The sequence below is a fragment of the Onychomys torridus genome, chromosome 6, assembly GCF_903995425.1.
Source record: "Onychomys torridus chromosome 6, mOncTor1.1, whole genome shotgun sequence".
Lineage (NCBI taxonomy): Eukaryota > Metazoa > Chordata > Mammalia > Rodentia > Cricetidae > Onychomys > Onychomys torridus.
This window is the reverse complement of record NC_050448.1, coordinates 47,467,420-47,485,732: the sequence shown is the minus strand read 5'-3', so window position 1 is coordinate 47,485,732 and position 18,313 is coordinate 47,467,420. Positions and strand designations below refer to the sequence as shown.

The following is an 18,313-nucleotide window of genomic DNA, read 5'->3' as shown; positions in this document are numbered from 1 at the left end:
TGAAGGATTCTTCCCTTTGCGGTGGAGCGAGGCCAAGCTGTTTACAGTCCTAATGCCAAGAGACTTTGTTTTCAGGTGACACTCTTGACAGGGGCCTTTGGCAAAAACAAAACAAAAAAAAACCCAAACAAACAAAAAACCAGGGAATTTTATTTTGGAATGGAACTACCTCCACCCAAGGTCCAGGGATAAACAGGGCCAGTACAGTAACACTCAATACCCCTCCTTTCTCCTCCCCTCCCCTTCTCTCCCCCCAGGGAAGCACCATTTGGGCGGGGCGGGGCTGGCCAAGTGTCCACAGGACTGGACCGTTTCTAGAAGCAATTAGGGGTGAGGGGGTGCGGTCGGGTGCCAGCGGCTGACTCCCTGAGCCTCCCACCCACACAGACCTAAGGAACCTTTCATGCCCTGCACCCAGGTAAGGAGAACCGGCCCTCGGAGAGAGCGAGGCATTCCTGCCCAGACTGCCTTCTCTCCTGGCGAGCCCTGTGATGAAATCCTGCCCCTTGGCTGTGCAAGGAGGCAGCCTGTGGCAGAGGGCACGTGCGTGCGTGGCAAAGAGCAGGGGGATCTTAAGCGGACCTGCCCTTGAGCCCGGAGCCTGCGGCGGAGATGCCAGCGCCCGGGGCCGAGGTCGAGCGGGATGGCAAGGACAGCGCTGGGCTGCGGGGGGCGGCGGGGACCCCGCACGCGCGTGCGTGAGTGCGGGCAGCGCGCACCGGGCGTGCGTGCGTGCGTGCGGCTGCGGGGACCCCGCGTGCGCGCGCAGGGAGCCAGCGCCGTCAGCTTCGCAGCGGGTGCCGGCGGCGGCGGCGGCGGCGGCGCGCCGGGGGTGAGTGCGGGGCGGGAGGACGGGCGTGGCGGGGAGACAGTTGGGCGGCGGCGGGGCGACCCTCCCCGGGGGCGCAGCGGTCTAGGGACGCCGCGGGGTCCCCGGCTCCGAGGCCCAAGGCTCGGCTCCCCGGCCGCTGGTCTGCGGAGCGCCTCACCGCGAGCTGCCACGCCCTGGGCCCCGGCCTCCGCCGCTGCTCCACGCCGGCTCTCGAGGCTCGGGGCGAGGCACCCGGGCCACTTGGAGGGACGCCGGTGCGCGTGGCGGGCCAGGTCGCCGCCCCTACGATCCATTCTGTCCTGCCCCGGGCGCTGAAAGCCTCGCGCGTGGCCTGGTTGTCACCGTGGCCAAGGAGAAGCTGGGACCGACCGGTGTCAGCACGCCGGTGGACCCGCAGCAGGCCCGGAGGAACGCACGTTCCTGGCGGGAAAAGGGCCGGTGGTCCCCTGGGTAGGAGACTGCTGTATGGGGAGGGACGGCGGGGAGGATGGACCCGAGGAAGGGAATGGGAGATTGGGAAAGAGGAAGGAGAAAATGCAAAGCCATTTGAAGGAAATCTGAGATGGAGGGAGCCTCACTTTTCCGGGATGGAAAGGATGGCACCAGCATCAAGCACGGATAGCGGTGTTTGTGAGTGCATGTAGGACTGACTGACTACAAGGCCGCGTTTGATCTTGAGCCGAGTAGATTATATTTTTTCACGTTGCCAGCCTTTGGGAGAAGCGGTTGCTGTGTTAGGAAACGCGACTGCCAAGGAAGAGATTGCCCAACCGTTTGTTTTGGGAGGTAGGACCACTGGAGTGCAGTCTTCACCCAGAACACATTTGTGTTTTAGCTCTAGGTGTTTTAGGTGGAAGCGGGGATGTTGACACCTCGTACCCAACTTCCATTACTCCAGAAAAGGGACCTATCTGGTACTGGGAGAATGAGTGTGGTGTTTTCTCCTTCACATTCAAAGGTTTGTTTAAAATGAATGGCCATTGGGAAACTGCGGCACTGAAATAGTTCGTTATCAAAGTGTTCCAGTACGATTCTCAGTTACTCATGAGACAGACAGAGACTTGAAGAAAGCATCAAGGCCTATCCAGAAACAAGGAGCCTGCCGAGGAATAGTAACTTATCCTAAAGCAGTTTTGGCGGGGATAGAACAGTGCTTTTAGCTGTCATAATGCTGCTGTTTTCGTATAATACTTATTTTAAAAGAAAGATTTTCTTAAAAAGTTTTTATGTGTGTTCTGTCTACATGTATGTATGTGTACCAGAGGCATGTCTGGTGCCTCCTGAGGGCAGAATTGGAGTTACAGAGGGGTGTGGATCCACCACATGAGCACTGGGAACTGAACTCCAGTCTCCTGCAAGAGCAACAAGTGCTCTTAAGTACCAAGTCATTTCTCCTGCCCCGAGATACAGTGTCTTCTTACATTCAGTTGTTTGCAGTAACTCGACTAAAGCACAGAATACAGAAATATTCCTACACACACACACACACACACACACACACACACACACACACCTGTTGTTTAGTCTGAAACTATATACATGAATTTACCGAGTTTTTAATTTGAATTTAGAATTTATCCAGATTAGTTGGAAATGCCCGTTAGGGTATCCTGTCTGGCTTTTGGATATCATTGACATAAGCTGCAAACTTTAGAATATTCTGGTGTGCTTCTTTCCCCAGAAAGGTTGAAGAGGTGCAGGATTTAGACTTTACTAAATCATTTTGGATAATAACGTTTTCCCCAAAAGTTGAATTTTTCTTAAGTGCTGTGGTACTTCAGGAAAACTCAATAACTTGGCAGTTCATGTTCAACTTCAGGTTTAGAGTAAATTCTTTATCCCTAGGCAAATGCTTTTACTAGATGCTTTACTTTTCCTCTGGGTGGGGTGGGTGACATACCTCCCCAGCCTCCAGCTCTACTCTGTCATAGTGAAGGTGGAATCTCGTTTCAGAACAGCCTTTATCCTGTTTATATCTCTGTACCATCCAGGAGAAGTACACTTGCCTGATGCAGCTTACTGTGTGATAGGAACTACTGTGTGGTAAAGAGCCCCATGGTACCATCTCATGTGTAAGGTCAAGTGAACAAGAGACTCTTAAGTGAACATACCCAATAGATGTTTTCAGAATCACAGTTCAGTGGGCTGTTGGGCAACATCTCCATGAGGATGGTGGAAAATGATTTTATTTTAATGAAAGTTGTATAAGCATAGGTTTGCTTTTAACTAGCAGGATTCTTGCCTTATTGTGAATTAGAGGAAAGGGGAGGTAGAGAGGTGAGCTAGGGCTGCCTCAAGAGCTGTAGAAGATTTCTGCTTCTTGAGGCCCTGTGATATTAAGGAGTAAATACCAGAAAGCCAAATCAGATTGTAAATGTCCTCTGTCATGTGTCTTTGACCCTGAACATAGTTAACTAGGAAGTCGGGCCTTTTGCCTGCTTATATACACAGCTGAGGTAACTGCCCAGTGAGGTCTGCCCTCCCCCCAGAACCATTTCATGTAGGGAACATGTGACTGGTTAGTCTAGGGACTCCTTTGGGTAATGAGGGAAAAAAAGACAAGGTAAATCTCTGGAGATTTTATTACTGCTTTGAAGTATGAATTTCATGAATCTAGCTAGGGCAAATATTTCCAAGCTGATATCTGTTTGATAAATATAGTCAGTCTTTCGGGTGTGTAGGTTCTATATTCATAGATTCTGCCAACCATGGAATAGAAATATATAGAAAAAAATTGTGTGTCCTAAAAATGTACAGGTTGTAAGTGTTGCAGCTCTGAGAGGAAAGGGTTCCTGAATGTGTGTGTTAGAGTTCTGAGGGGAAAAGGAATCCTGGAAGTCAGGAGCCAATACCACAAAGTCACACTGCACAATAAACCTCACACAAGAGATTTATTGGCAGAGACACAAGAGGGTGGCTGCCACTGTACAGACAAAAAGCAGCAGGAGGCAGGCTTCATGTAGGGCAGTGGTTCTCAACCTGTGGGTCACTTCTTGGGGATGAACAACCCTTTCACAGGGGTCACCTAAGACTATCAGAAAACACAGACATTCACATTGAAAGTCACAACAGTAGCAAAATTACAGCAGTGAAAATGGTTTTATTTTCATTGGGGTTCACCACAACATATTAAAGGGGGAACTATATTAAAGGGTCACAACATTAGGAAGGTAGAGAACCACTGCTAGTGGGTTTCTTGGAGCAGAGCTTTCCAGGGTGGGGATTGGGGGGATTTCAAGTCCTGAGCTTGGAGCGAGCTTAGGGATTGGTGGGATCTCAAGCCCCAGAATTGAGCTCGGGCTTTTTACTCTGTAGGGCAGAGTTTGGCCACCTGAGTCTGGAGAGGCTGGGTCCAGTCTTCACAGCGTTACAGTGTTCTGTGGGTGGGGCCTGACGGTTAGAGTTCCTCAGGGGCAGGGCATGGCCACTCAGGTGTGCACTCAAGGGCTTACACAAACATTCCTTTCTTATCATTTTCTAAACAATATGTAGAACAGCTGTGCACATCACATTTACATTGTAGACTCAGTGGTTAAGAGCACTGGCTGCTCTTCTAGAAGACCAGGGTTCAATTCCCAGCATCCACATGGCAGCTCACAACTCATTAACTCCAGTTCCAGGGAGGTCTGGTGCCTTCTTCTGGCCTCCATGGGCACTGCTCACATGTGGTACCACTTACATACATGTGGACAAGACACTCCTACACATAAAATAAAAATAAAATCTCAAAGTAATACAGGGATCTGCGTAAGTTATATGAAATATGGCACTGTGTTTTTATAAGGAACCTGGGTATCCTTGAGTTTGTTATCTGTGAGCACCCTGGGTTTTCTAAGGAACATTGCTGTGTCCCTTTCTTACAGTTGCCTGTGGTTCCATTGACCCAAACAAAGAGTCAAGTAGCCAAGATAGACATACAGTCTGCAAAGAAAATATTTATTATCTTGCTTTTTGTGGCAAACAAAATTTTTGCCACCCCTTGGACAGAACATAGGATTCTGAAAAATTCCCAAGCTGTCACTTTGAATGCACTCTTACAAGTTAGAATAAAGACATACCCTTGCCTTTAAAACATTTCTTCAGTCTGCAGCCACCTAACACACCATGACTTTGGAGCTTCAGATAGTGTTCTCATATCTGGAACTCTGTTTGGTTACTGGCTTAGTTATAGACTTTGGTTTTAAAATACAGTTACCCAGTTACTTTTTATTGTGCATATATGTGTGAATGTGTGTGTGTGTGTGTGTGTGTGTGTGTGTGTGTAGGCGCTATCTTGCTTCCTTGTTTGCTCTTCATCTTTCTTTCCTTCTTTCCTTCCTTCCTTCCTTCCTCCCTCCCTCCCTCCCTCCCCCCCTCTTTCTTTCTTTCTTTCCTTTCCTTTTCTTTCCTTTTCTTTTTCCTTTTCCTTTTCCTTTTCCTTTTCCTTTTCCTTTTCCTTTTCCTTTTCCTTCCTTCCTTCCTTCCTTCCTTCCTTCTTTCTTTCTTTCTTTCTTTCTTTCTATTTTATGATTTTTTTCAAGACAGGGCTTCTCTGTGTAGCCTTGGCTGAACTGGTACTCACTCTGCAGATCAGGTTGGCCTTCTACTCATAGAGATCTGCATACCTTGGTCTCCCAAGTTCTGGAAGTAAGGTTTGCAACACCACCTCCAGTGTGGGCACACACATGCCATGGTATATATATGGAAGTTAGCACACAGCTTGCAGAAGTCAGTCCTCAGTGTGTACCATGCGGCTTTAGTTGATTGAAACCAGGCCATTTTATCTGGTTTGGTGGCAAGCATCTTTGCCCACTGATCATCTCACCAGCTCTTACCTTATTTATTTGAGACAGAATCCTGCACTGAATCTAGAGCACACTGGTTTGGTCCTACTGATTGGCCAGAAGTCCCAGAGTTCCTCTTGCCTCTCAGTGCTGGGATTACAGGTGCGGCTGAACCTAGGTCTTTACATGGGTGCTGGAACCAAAACACAGGTCTTCATGCTTGCTGCAACTGAGTCATCTTCCCAGGCCCCCCTCCCCGGAGGAAAAAAATATAATAGTATTAAAATAGTATTAGTTTTTCTGTCTTAGGGGAAGCTGTGTAATATGCACCTTTATTGGGCGTCACCACAGTCTGAGAGCACAAACTTGGCTCCCTGCCCTTCACACCAGTTGCTAATTTGAAGACATTTGAACTAGAGACCTTTCCAATTTTCTCTAGATGCGTTCACTCATGAGGTGCAGGTTAAACTTGGAATCATAAATCTTCTGCCTTACGCCGTGTTGAGTGGCAGCAATTTGAGGGATGAGCTTGTCTTCCACGCTTAGCCTCTAACACAAGTGAGCCCGTGAGATGCACGGATGAATTAGTGAATGAAAGATTTACAGGTAACGAAGGACGGACAGTTAATGGCTTAGCCTGATGGAGAAGATGGATGGCAGAGATCTGCGCCAGTCCTGATGTAGGGCAAAGATGGAACGCTCTTGTGTCCCCTTCTGGTGGGTAAAGCTTTACCCAGCTTTCAGATGCGTTTTGCTGTAACCTGCTTTTGTGAGCTCTTTGCTCTGGCTTCCAGTCTCCCTGCCCTGGCAGCCTGCTCCCTTTCCCCTGGCTGCTGTTCACATGTCACTCTCCGTCTGTCCACCCTGAATGCAGAGATGGACCCTCTCTAGCTCCGCTGGTCCCCACCCAGGAATCTAGAGGTTCAGGTTCTGGGTGTGAGGTCTGACTCCCAAGCAGGCCCTTGCTTAGGGAAAATGGCACAGCATTTGGAGTTGAAAAGCATCAGGTCCATCTGTTCCTGGGCTGTTCAGGCCTTTGAAAACCTAGTGTTGCAAAATGTTACTTTATAAATTGCCATAGACTCCTGACTGCTATAGACTTCTGCAGAGCCCACTTTGCTTTAAAAGCAAAGCAAAACAAACAACAATAACAACAACAAAGTAAGACCATCACTCCCCCCAACATAAAACCCTAACCTCACTACAAATGATCAAGAGTGGGTGGAGTCTTTGTTAAGGAGTAAAGGTGGGCAGAAGCAAAATGAAGATTGCATGTGAATGGTGAATGTTTGTTCCTGCTGCTTTTGATTCTGTCTGCTTCTTAGCCCAAGGACCCGCACACCCCAAGCCCTGGGTCTAGAATAAACCCCAGGCACTATGTTCAGGGTTGCTTTAACTACATGAAAACGTTCTTGGTAAACAGTACGTAATGCTTAAAACTTTTTTCTTTAACAGCCTGCTCATCTTCGGGTAGAGGCAGAGGCTTCCATTCCCATCAAGCTTGGATGAAAGCCCTTTTCCCTGATGTCTCAGAACACACCTGACTCTGGTGCAGCAGCAGCCAGCTGGGACTTCAGGTGCAGAGCTGAGAAACGGCAGTGGAATGACGGTATTTAAACTCACTACCTACTGAAATGTCTAACAGTCTCAGGGAGGGGTGCTCAGTGTGGGTGGTTCCTTAAAGTCAATGGATATTTCAGGTTCATTGTTAAAAAGTAAGCAGCTCAGGAGCTGGAGAGATGGCTCAGAGTGAGAACGAGTACTATACAAAGTGTAGAGGCCAGTGTCTGGTTCCCAGCACCCCCCGTCAGGTGGCTCACAACCACCTGTAATTCCAGTTCCAGGGAATCCAATGCCTTTGGCATCCGCAGGTATCTGCACTCAAATGCACATACACACACACACACACACAGTTAAAAATAAAATCTCTTTAAAAATTGAACAATTAAAACTTGATATAAACATGAAGCCACATTCCGAGCTATCCAGTGTCTGTCTTTGGGTGTGCAATTTTCCATTTTGTTCATAAGGACCTTTAAGCACCTAGCTCTCAAAAATTGTGGAATCTGATTTTTGTGTTCTCTCGGGTTTTTCTGAACCTTCTCTGGAGGAACCCTAAAAAAGTGCACTGAGGTTAGTCAGACGGCTTAGATGGTGAGTGAATGTCTGCTGGTTTCTGATGTCACTACTTTTGTTCTTTGTCCGTAATGCGTCTGTACATAGTGCTCAGCAACATTTTCAGGGGTGCTTGAGATATACATTCATTAACATTATTCCTTCAGCAATTTCCCCTTGGCTGGGGAAAGGTTGCTGGATGGGAAGGTTTTTGGAAACTGTCTGGGTTAAGAATTTGGAAGAGCTGACTATGATTTCATGGAAAGAGAATGCATCTGTCTCCAGATATTCCTTTGAAGGGCTGGTTCCACTCTGACCACTTGCCATCACCAAGGAAGAAAGCATGAGGCTAGCAGGCCAGGGGATACAAGCTGTTACAGGGTAGTAGTTACAGATTCCACTGGGACAGGCAGAGCACTCGGAGCTCCAGACCTGCTCTGCCTGCTCTGCTCCCTAAGTTACTGGGCACAGACCCCAGCCCCCTTACTTAGAAGTGAATTATTATAGTCGTAGTGACTAATGCAGATAGTTACCATGTCATCACACAAATAGAAACATGAAGAAAGCTTACCTGCTGCAGGGCCAAGACCAAGTTGTGGGTAAAATGAGAGAGGAGAATGTAAAGATGGGAAATAGAAAAGAAGTCTTTTGTTTGTTTGTTTTTGTCTTTCGAGACGGGGTTTCTCTGTGTAGCTTTGCGCCTTTCCTGGAACTCACTTTGTAGACCAGGCTGGCCTCGAACTCACAGAGATCCGCCTGGCTCTGCCTCCCAAATGCTGGGATTAAAAGCGTGCGCCACCACCGCCCGGCAGGAAGTCTTTTTAATGTGAAGCTTTTCTTTGCTTTGACAGAGTAAAATGTATTTCATTTTTCAGCATTATTAGATTAACTAAGTATACCAGTTACTCTCTTGAGTAAATAAAAGTCAGTTTCCCAGGGACGCCCAACTGTGCTCCAGTGAGGAGACAAATGCAAACTTACTAGATGTGCATAGCAGGCTGGCGAGATGGCTCAGTGTTCCACATTAGGATCCACGTGGTGGGATGAGAGGACCGACTCCACAGGTTGTCCTCTGACATCTACATGTGTGCACTGGCGTGCGTGCATGCATGCACACGTGAGCGCACACAAACACACACACTCTAATTGTAAAACAATAAAACATATGCATATCTCTCAAAGTGTCTCAGTGCTCACTATTATCGTGGGCATTGGGTGGGAAAGGCTCTTGTATCTCACTGTGCTGCAAGCGCCTAAGGGAAGGCTGGAAAAGTCCTGCCTGGAAAAGAAGAAAGGACCTCAGTGCACAGTGACTGTGGGGTAGAAGGAGGATTGTAGAGAGCAGAGCATGTGGCGAAAGGAAAGGAACCAGAGTTCACCTGCAGCAGCTGGATCTCTTCCAGGAACACATGGGACACTACAGAGTTGTTGGACAGCAGGTACTTGACCGTCTAGAGAAACTAGAGACCTTGGCCTCTAGACTGCAGGCTGATCGGAGGGCCAAGGTAGACAGCTACGAATTTTGTAAGCAGAACAAATACAGGCACAGAGCTAGAAGCATGGTGTGTGGGTGCCCATAGCAGCAGTGTACCGACTTAGCTCTTGTGTACCAGTCCCACCTAGATATCGGCTGTGTTCTGTTCACATGCTTTCCACAGAAGACCCATGCAGAAGGCCTGGTTGTTGCCATTTCATAGAAAAAGTGCCTCAAAGGTTAAAAGATTTGTCCAAGTTGGTAACCAAAGCTTCTCAAATTCCATAAGTCCGTGAGTCACTTGGGGATAGTGTTTAAAAATCTCGAATCAGGAAATGTGGGAAGGTGACTGGAGCTCTGTGGCTCTCACATCCCAGTAGTGCCGGCCTGTAATGACTCACTGGGGTCATCTGGAGTTAAAAACAGTGCCAGTGCCGTCCTCCCCCCTCTCAGAAACTGACCTGGTTGGTTTTGGGTGTAGCCTGGTCCCCAGTTACACACAGCGTGAGCCCTGGGTTCAAGGGGAGGGAGGACAGTGGTGGTCAGGTGGCAGAGGAGTCCATCAGGAACAGCACAGCACTGTGCTGTGAAGATGACCAGTGTTTAACTGTAGCTGAGGAGTACTTCTACATTGCTTCTTTATGAGTAGTGTGATAGCTTAAGACGACTCCTCTGGGATTTCCTTCAATTACTGCTGTGTGGGGTCCCCCCCTTTTCAGATAATAGACGACTGATATGTGTGATTGTGATTTTCACTAAGCCTAATATGTGTGGGATACTGTACAATTAAGATTTCTGCCCCCCACAACAATAGTGTGTCTTTGCACACACAGAGTTGAAAAGCTCATCATCAGTGCTCACTAATTATCTGTAATAGTACACACACACACACACACACACACACACACACACACACCCCTTTGGATGACCCTGAATCTAGCATGCTTAGGATTACATTTTAGTTTGTTTTTTTGCTTTTTGACTCTCTGTTCCTTTCAGACTGCTCATGATAAGAATCAGGTAGCCTCTTGGAGTAAGGTGGTGGTTAGGAGAGTGAGCACTCGTCAGCAAATCCAGTCTACTTCTGATCCAGCTTGTTCTGGAAATATGTATGTATTCATGGTCAAATGGTCAACATTTACACAGTATTACAGTATTACACAGTATTACCTTGCACTGAGTGCATACTATGTGCTAGACACCTCAGAGCCATGTCTTTTCCTTACCAGACTTCACTTTCTCTTGAAGAGAACAGAAAATAAAATTCACAAAGTGTTTTTAAGTTTTTTTGTTTTTTTTTTTATCTATTTGTGTGTGTGGTCATATGCAAGTTCATATGCATGCATGTGGAGGCCGGAAGCCATCATTGGGTGTTTTCCTCACTCATTCAGAACCCTGAGTCATACAGTATGAATGCATTGTTGATAGTACTGCTCTTCTATAGTGTATTTGGGATAATAACTAACTTCTGTGAAATAATGTGACTTCCTGAGTTTTCCTTTATTAAATATAAGAGTTTTATATCTTTGGTTAAAAATTAATATGATTTCAGGTAAAAATTTGTATAAAAATCTCTAAAGGATCATTATTATCAAAAATTGACTTTAGGAAAAAAAACAGATGGTTTTGTTTTATCCTTTTACTAAATGAGATATATAAAACCTGTGATTAGATTTCTTCAGATGCTGTTGGTATTTCCCACTGGGTGGAGCCATCACTTGCTAGATGGACACTATTGTAACACTAAAAAAAAAGTTATAGAAATTATTTCCACTTGGGACATGCCTACTAAATTACAGAATAATTGTTAAAGTTATTTTACTGGCCAGAGCCTTATACCTGTTTATAAATGGGGCCTGTTATACAAAGTTAGGTTGTAAATGTTGTGCTGGATAGTTCTGTGTCAGCTTGATACAGGCTAGCATCATCTGGGACATGGGAACGTCAAGTGAGAAAATGCCTCCATAAGATCTGGCTGCAAGCAGCATGGTGTTTTCTTAATTAATGACTGATATAGGAGGACCCAGCACATTGTGGGCACTGCCACCCCTGGGCTAGTGGTCCTGGGTTCCATAAGAAAGCAGGCTGAGCAGGCCATGAGGAACAAGCCAGTAAGCAGCACTTCTGTTTGACCTCTGCATCAGCTCCTGCCTCCAGGTTCCTGCCCTGCTTGAGTTCCCATCCTGACTTCCTTCAGTGAGCAGTGCTGTGGAAGCATAAGCCAAATTAACCCTTTCCTCCCCACCTTGTTTTTGGTCATGCTGTTTTATCACAGTGGTAGTTATCCTAACTAGGATACCTGTCATCCCTAGCCCTCCAGATTGATAGAGAAACATTGGTATCATTAATAAATTGGAAACTTTTCATAGTAAGTGTCTGGGGAGTAAAGACAACTAGTTTCATTAATTGGTTTTTTTTTTTTTTTTTTTTTTTTTTTTTTGGTTGTTGTTGTTGTTTGTTTTTTAAGGACAGGACTGTACTTTATATTTCTCAAATCCTACTGTTTTTGAGAGATGTTTAAAAGGTTGCTAGGTATATTTCTCAAAGAGAAAATGATGCTGACATTTGGAGGGACTGCAGGTAAAGACAGTATTAGGTCCTCCAAGTCTACACAGACCTACCTTACTTGAACCACTTGGAGGTAGCTGTATTTAAACTCTTCTAGTCTCAATGAGAGTACCTGCTGTCTTCCTTCATCTGCTATCACGTGCTTCTTTCAAACAGTATGTTTTTTATTTTTAAATCTAATACTGCTCTGTAGTGCCTGGGTTAGAACTAAAGTGAATCTGTATCTTTGTTGTCAGAATTCCAGTGGTAAGTGTGGAGGTTTAAGTAAGAATGGCCCTTTAGGCTCATATATTTGAATGTACAGTCTCTGGAGAGTGGCAATACTTGAGGATTAGGAGTTGTGGCCTTGTTGGAGAAGATGTGTCACTGGAAGTGGGCTTTGAGGTTTCAAAAGCCTAGGCCAGGCCCAGTGTCCATCTGTCTCTGTGTCCCTCTGTCTACATACAGATCAGGGTGTCGCTCTCAGCTCCTTCTCCAGCACCACACCTTCCTGCCATGATGTCATGGACTAACCTCTGAAGCTGCAAACAAGTCCCAGTCAATGCTTTCTCATACAGGAGGAGCCTTGGTCATGGTGTCTCTTCACACCAATAGAGTAGTAACTAAGACAGCAGGTATGCTGAGGAAAACTGTTCAAGTCCAAAGTTAAAACGATCTTGGGCTGTCTTAGTTATTTTTTTTAGCCCATTTCTTATCTTCTATATGTGACTTAACACTTTGGTGACCCACACTCAAAACTATGTAATGGGATTAACTTTCAAGAGATCTGCAGCAACCTTGGTAAAACCTGTCTTCCCTAAAAGTGGAAAGTTGGCCTCTTATAAATATACCTTGCTCTGGCACCTGTTCTGTCATTTACTGTCCTATTTAGAATCTCTGTCACCTCAGAGATGCTCAGGCCATGGCCATTTGTAGCTGTTTTCTCCCCACCATCTTGGTGGCCACTCAGGCTTTGTCCTACTGTGGAAGTTCTGGAGGCCACTTAGGCATTGCCATACTGTTAGAGTCTGGTGGCCTTTCTCTATACTGGGCTCTTGGCTTCCCCCTGGGGTGCTGGTCCCTCCTTTCTGGACTCATGCTCTTACTGGAACCTCTGCATCTCATTCCATTCCCTTGGTAAACCCCTCACTTCTCCAGGACCCTGATGACTGCCAGAATTCTTGGCATTAAGTTGGGGTCCTTTACTGTGCTTATATCTGAGTCCATTGCCCTACTCACTGATTTTTCTTTCTTTTTTTAAGCTGAGGATCGGACCCAGGGCCTTGTGCTTGCTAGGCAAGCAATCTACCACTGAGTTAAATCCCCAAACCCACTGATTTCTTAAGACTTTAGGATCAGTTGTAATCTCTAAGTTCAGTCATTTATGAAAGTGTGACCAGGCTCACAAAGATGCTTATGTAATCTCTCTGCCTTGTCCTGGTCCTATTGACTTACCAAACAAACCTTCCCTCCTCACTGAGCACTCAGTCTTGTTATCCATGGACTCTGTGCTTGGAGGACTTGTTCACAATCTCATCCATTTGGTGGGTGAGATCAAATAACAAAATAATTCTCTTTGTAATACCATTTGGACAAAATACTCTTGATAATAAAGATGGCAAGCCAGAGACCCTGGGCACACTTCCTCAACCCTCATGGTTTTTCACGGACTTCTCCCACATCAGAGGCTTATAAAATCAAGGACCTGGAAGCTGAGGAAAGACTGAGTTACTTTGGTGTTTCCAGTTAGAGTGGACTTTCTTCTTCCTTGTGGTAAGATAAGAACTCACCTTCTTTGGGGCGAGATTTTATAGTTCTTTGCTTCTTTCTGCCTACAACTCTGCTCCATTGAATGTACTTGTGGGCCTTCTTGGGAAATGGTTTCCAGACTACATGCCTCAGGTCACCTTTTCTTGTTCTGTATCTGTTTGTCTCCTGCTAACTCTAGTGCACTACAAAGAAAATTACACTCACATAATGTTTTCTAAGTGTCTCTTGTGATGAGGTCCTGTGTTATGGTGATAAGGTCGGTGTGTCCTGTAACCAAACCAAGGGGAGGTGCTGCTGGACCTCTGTGGAGGAGTCCTTTGGTCTGGAAGGCCGTCGTCTGAAATAAATGTTGTACTGTCTTCTAAAGGAAGGAACTTAAGTTCTGCAGCAGTGTCTCCAATATGAGGGAGCTTGCACTTGGAGATAGCAGGACTTGGTGGGCCCACAAAAAGTCATGGGGACCCAGAGCTGAGACAGGGAAAAACACAGATGCTGAGTCCTGTCATTAAGGTGTTCTCGCGTGCCAGACAGGCCTCCACCAGTGGGGAGTCAGCTGCCACAGCCCTTTTGAGATTGCTGTACCCCATGGGAGACTGGAGAGCCTGGCTCTCTGTGTCTTAATGCCTGTCCTTTCTGCCTGACATCTGGGCTTGTTTTTCTCTGCCTTAGGCAAAGTGCTCTTTGTCCCACTTTTTCTCTGCTTTTGCTCAAGGTCCTCGGTCTAGCCTGGCTTCTCTGAACCCAACATTAAGTCTTGAAAAGGGTGTAGGAATAAACATATTTTTAATAAAAATGATTTCTGTATGATTACGCTTTGTTCCAAGTTAAGATGGGAAGCCTAGGTAAGCTATAGAAGGAATAAATTACATAAGATATATAAGAGAAGATATTTAGAGATGGTAAGTGTATGATAATTAAAGGTTATTAAAATTTCAAAGGCCAAAGTTCAATCAAATCTCTAAATAGAGTTCTCAAAAGATACTGATCTACTCTAGGTAGCATTTATGAGGACTAGCTCAAAGGAACACAAATGTATGTCTAATCAAGGTTATTTTAAAATGTTTGCATTTTGTTTCAGTTTTATTTAAATGTTACACAAAAGTTAAAATGACCAGACTGGCATCACTGACCTGGGTGCTCAGTAGCCATGTTTGGACCTGAACCTCTGTGGACAGCAGAAAAGGATTAATATTTTTGACCATTGGCCTTCAAAGTCAACTAGGTCCTGGGTGACTTTGGAACATCTCTCAAAGGATCCTGCAGCCCTGACAAGTTACCTTTCCTCTTGTTCAGAGAGGCCATGGAGACCCTGAAATTTGGGTCCTAAGCAGTGAACATTCTGCAAAGAGGAGAGTCAACACAGCAGATGCCTGCATGGTTTCCAGTGAAAGCCCCAGTCAGCAAGGCCTCAACTCATCCCTAACAGATGATAAAATTGGTTTAAAAAAAAAAGGGGGGGGGCGCTAGGCGGTGGTGGCTCACGCCTGTAATCCCAGCACTCAGGAAGCAGAAGCAGGCGGATCTCTGTGCGTTTGAGGCCAACCTGGGCTACAGAGTGAGTTCCAGAACAGCCTCCAAAAGCTACAGAGAAACACTGTCTTGAAAAGCAAACAAACAAACAAACAAACAAAAAGGCAAGAGACTGCCACACTTTGCCAAGAGGAGAGTTGGTATAGGCATAATGGATCTGCATTGAGGAGGCACCATTTGCAATCAGTACTAGGTGGTTAAACCTTTGCAGTGTCTGGCACATGTGCCCTTTTCTTTCTAGCCAGGGCTCCTTTCAAGCCCAAGTGACCCCTGGAGATCAGATATTCAAGTGGTCATAACAGTTTAAAAAAAAAAAAGAAAGGAAGGAAGGAAGGAAGGAAGGAAGATGGGAAAGTGGTTAGTTTTATAATTTAAACATCCAGCAGAAAAGTATAACCAAAGATTAAAATAATTGATTGTGTGTGTGTGTGTGTGTGTGTGTGTGTGTGTGTGTGTATAAAATACACTTTAATATAGACAAATGATCCATGCCTTAAAGGCCTCCCTTCCCTATTAAATAAACCCGAGAATGGCCCACTAACATGCCAGATAGAATAATACATCCTTTCTGGGTATAATCAGATTATAGGACTCTGATACTTTTCCTAACTGAAAATAAAGAATTTTTAAAATATTTACATATTTTAGACACACACATACACACAAAAACCCCAAAGAATCCCTCTTTGTATATTCTTGATATTTCTGCCAATGTGTCTCCTGCTTACATAAAATCAGACTAAGACCGTGTCAAACACCACATCTCAGAGTTGATCCTGCATCAAATTCCATATCTGTCTGTCCCCTTGATCATTTCTCCAGTGCATAAAAGTCAACAAGAGTAGAGACCTTGACTCCTTCTATGCTCCCATGTCAGTTGGAGATGGCCACAGTGACCTCATGTCCATCTCCTAAATGGTTTTAGAGTCTCATGTTTCGAAGGAAAAATGTTAGGTAGCTGGCTTGAAGCCATGAAAAAGGACAACACTCTCTCTGCATCTTCTTTCAGAATTTCTGGAACCAAAGATGCCCAAGTCCTCCTGGTTAGGATACTGCCCTTGTCCAGCAAAAGGCAATTACAAAAATGATGGCCATTTCTTCTTTTTCACCCGTCTAACACAAACAAAAGAAGGACTGTCATGTCATTTGTAAACCTCCATTTTGGTTGAACTGTGACAACTACCAAAACTAAAGTTGTTTGGTTTCCAGTCTATGCTGTGGACTGCAAGAGATGTTTACCGCCTACCATTCTTGAACGGACTTACTGGCTGTCCCGGCAATGGCCGACCATGGCCCCAAAGGAAACCTTCCAAGTTCCCTGACCTCCTCTTACCTATAGTTACTCTAGCCTGGAAGTCGATGCTGGACCCTGATTCTTACCCAGCTTTTTTTCTGCACAAAAGCCTGTACTGTGGTTTAGTTGTTCATTCCCTTCCCTGTCTTCTTCCCGGTCAGCCTTTCAGGGCTCAGGGTGTTTGATGTGAAATAAAATATATCTATAAGACTTAGTTATTGTTAAATAACTCACTTCAGGTTGAGAGTGGAAACTTCTAGTCTTCATTCGTAAAGGCTGCAAGGCTGCTTACTGTGTGTGCCATGGCTTGTTTACTTAAGAAATGCACAAGCATGTCCCACAGTTGCTCTGGTCACAAGGACCCCTATAGGGTAGGAAACAGTGGTCAGGCAGCAGACTTCTGAGGTCTGCTGTCCCTGAAATGTGACATGCAGAGTCCTCTTTGAATTTTTCTACCTCATATGAGTCTGTGGCTCTGCCTGAGCCCTGTTTCCTCACCAGTTGAGGTGGGAGGAAAGCGCATCCGTTGATGAGGCTCTCATAATGGGAACTGGTTGGAACAACGTGGAGCTCCTGTCACCACAGCTGGCCCTGAGGTAGCTGGTTTATGAAGACATCTGTCTACACTGACTGTGACAGTGACAGCTGGATAGAACAATTTGCTAGGGTCTCAGGTGTGACTTAGGTGTGAGTCCTGAAATGAAAGGACAGGACACTCGTGTAGCTCCACATAGACAAAAGACCAGAGCATGACTGGAATACTAGAGCATCCCCTCAGCCCTCTCACATCTGTTTCATCCCCTGGGGTACCCGCAGTCTGTGTTCTACCACTGTCTGCTTTTCAGCCTAGTATGGATGGGAAGCACAGTGTCTGCTCTTCTTGTCCCTGGGACAGCACACCAGATAGCAGTTGGTTCCTTGTGAGTAACAATGCTGTTGGTGTTTATCACTTCAACTGCAAGAGGGTATTGTTGGAGTTGGCCTAAACAGAATGCTGTTAGGAGCCTTGTTTATTTGGGGAGGATCCTTCTATCATGCAGACTTGGACCCTGCTTACATATTACTTGGTAGTGTTTTGAACACACACATTAATGTAAGTATTCTACTAGAATGGACTTGCTGTGTCACAGGGAAAATAAATGTTTAATTTTATTGAAACACATCAAAGTAATTGAGCTAATTTGCATTTACTTCAAACTATTACTTAAAATAATTAATAGAAACCATTTCAGTGTATAAAGGTTTTTCAGGACCAGATTTCTCTGAATGGTTTCCTCCCTGTCAGAGACACTGACAGCTAAAATAGATTCTTTGTGTAAATAATTTGATAAACATTGCATATTATATCCTTAGAGAATGCATGTTGAAATCTCAGAGAAACCCTCCATTGAAAAAAAGTAGTTTAGGTTTGTTTGAATTACTTCCAGATGTTTTTGTCCCAGGCACTTCTAAGACTGCTACATCTGTGGATTAGAGGCAGCTGCATCTGAGAATGAGCAGAAAATGGAAGAGGGTAGACATTTCGGGCTCAGTAACTGAGATGCCAATTCCTTCTGTGAGGATGGTGATTGAGACACTGGCATGCATTATGGAAGAGGGCAAGAAATTTGTAAGAGCTGAAGGCTAGGTATAAGGGATATGGTGCCTGTAATCATGAACATATGCTATCGATGCCTGCACATCAGGCCCATTCCACCGTGGATGGGGGAGGGTCTCACGACGCCCTCCCTGCCTTTCCAGGAAGAGCTTTGGCAGTTAATATTACTGCAGGAAGAGGAGCGGTTGCAGGAGTTATTTTCTTAAGTGGTGTAACCACTAGCTGAGTTACCCACATTCCAGTAAATGTCACCCTACCATGTTCATAACATGACCCTAATTAAACTCAGTGGGTTAAAAAGAAGCAAGAGGAGGTAGACTAGTTGGGAAGAAGAGGGGGTCAGCAGAAGTGAGAGGGCGTAACAGAGGGTAATAGGGTGTGAGCATGATCA

The 18,313-nt window shown here is 45.4% G+C and overlaps 1 protein-coding gene across 4 annotated transcripts in view; it reads left to right on the top strand.

Moving 5' to 3' along the window:
* The first annotated feature begins 325 nt into the window (after positions 1 to 325).
* The window catches only part of B3galnt1 (beta-1,3-N-acetylgalactosaminyltransferase 1 (globoside blood group)), a 29,395-nt gene continuing 11,407 nt past the window's right edge, over positions 326 to 18,313 (top strand). For 2 of the 4 annotated variants that reach the window (XM_036190928.1, XM_036190925.1), the window contains exons 1-2: positions 728 to 832; positions 7,051 to 7,204. The gene's annotated coding sequence lies outside the window, so the exon portion shown is untranslated. Of the gene's footprint in view, positions 419 to 727; positions 833 to 912; positions 1,283 to 7,050; positions 7,205 to 18,313 lie in introns of those variants that run through there. The other 2 variants (XM_036190926.1, XM_036190927.1) reach the window with 2 other exon arrangements.